Below are 1,752 nucleotides of genomic sequence, written 5' to 3' on the forward strand. Positions count from 1 at the left end.
GGCATGCGTGGATTCTCCTCTTTCTTTTTGTGGTTAGAGTGCTGTTTCCAGTCCTGGCACAGGCTCAGCAGCCTCTCTCTCATCCCCACCGACCCTGTAGCTTATCCTCAAACGCTCCCAGCAACGATGGGGCAAATGAGACAGCCTATAACGAGAGATCTCTGGAAGATGTAGACCCAGAAGGTAAAGAGAGCTTAGAGTACAGACCCTAGAAACTGCAAGGTTGCAGAATAACTGGCCAGCATCCTTCCTCCAGCTGTAAGCTAAACCTTTGCCAACACATGATGGTAATGGAGGCAAGATTAACTTGATCTATGCATTTGTAGGAACCCTAGCAGGGCCCATAGTGGGAATAGGGAAAGTTCTATACATTGCAACCTTTTTCTTGGCATTTCTTTTTTAAATCCAGCTGATGGGGGTTCTCCAAAAAGATGGAACACCCTTAAATAAATAAAATAAAAAAAGCCCGTGGGGTTCTTGGGAGTGATTCCTGCAGAATGCTTTTGGCTGTACCCCTTTGGTGTAAGAGGTACAAGCTTGGCAATACCAGCCAAATTTTAGCAGGGTTTGATTTTTCTTCTTTAACTACCCTGCTCAGTCTCCACATGTTCCCTGAGCTCGCCCTTGGCAGCATGCCCTCTCCATTCCCATTGCTGTAGGCAGGCTGGAAACTGACAATCAAGGTTTTCTAATGCTACCTCTGACCTTGCCCAAGGCTCCTGTAATGGGGAAACCCCTTCTTTGCAGGGACCCTCTACTACAAAATGCTCGCTTCCCAAAGAGCTGCCCCTCTTTCCTGGGAGAGAGACTGTGCTGCATGAGCACCAGAGACTCCAGGACTGTGGCCTTTCCTACCCGCCGCAACAAGGCTGTCTAGTTCTACAGCATGGGCTGCTCAGGCAAGGCCTACTCCATTGTTTGGATAAAACTAGCTCTGTAAGCTGCTGTGGGTCACAGACCAGGCAGGCACAAACTGTTGCGTGGACACTTCACCTACTGCTGCATTTCTTGCTTGCTGTCACCAAAACCAACAGGCCAGCTGGTGAGGAGCATGTAAGGCCTACACTCCTCAGTGGCAGCTTCAGACTGGGAGCGCACAGCATTTAGCTCCAGATCTGAGGCACCAAGACAGCTACTGGTGACCTGAACAAGAGCCCCTTCTGGGATCTGAAGCCTGTATCACGCTCCTCTTCCTCCCGCTTTTCCCCCCTGCACTTCAGACTGCCTCTGCAGCCCCCGGGACTGGCTGCTCTAGGACAAGTCGCACTTTTCTGCACAATCTTTTTAATAGGGGTAGGGGTTAAGGGAACCTTTTCCCAGCAGGACTGGCGAACAGACATTACCTGCGCTGATTGTATATAGAATAAGTATCCTTGTATATGTACTTATGAGAGGACCTGTTTTTAATGACTGGATTAATACCAAATTTTAATGCTGTATTTAATAAATTATTCCAAAAGAGATGGAGTGGTTTGTGCAAAATGCTTATTTCTACATGTCCATTCTGGCCCCTTCTTCCTTGTTGGTTCTGTGTATAAATCTGACTTTGGACAAGCACCCTCGTGATCTCAACTAGCAGTGAATGGAGTGAGAGAGGGGCAGGGGCTGGCTGTGTTCTTCCATCGGTCACCAACTCGTCTGTTTGCTCACTAGCCTGCTAAGCCACCCTATTCACTACTTAAGTCAAAGTAGTTTTAGTGGGCACCAGAAAGATGGTGACTTGTCTACTCAGATCTGGCCTGTAACAATTTT

This window comes from Gavialis gangeticus, unplaced genomic scaffold, assembly GCF_001723915.1.
Source record: "Gavialis gangeticus isolate Ggan-Ray unplaced genomic scaffold, GavGan_comp1, whole genome shotgun sequence".
In the NCBI taxonomy this organism is placed as follows: Eukaryota; Metazoa; Chordata; order Crocodylia; family Gavialidae; genus Gavialis; species Gavialis gangeticus.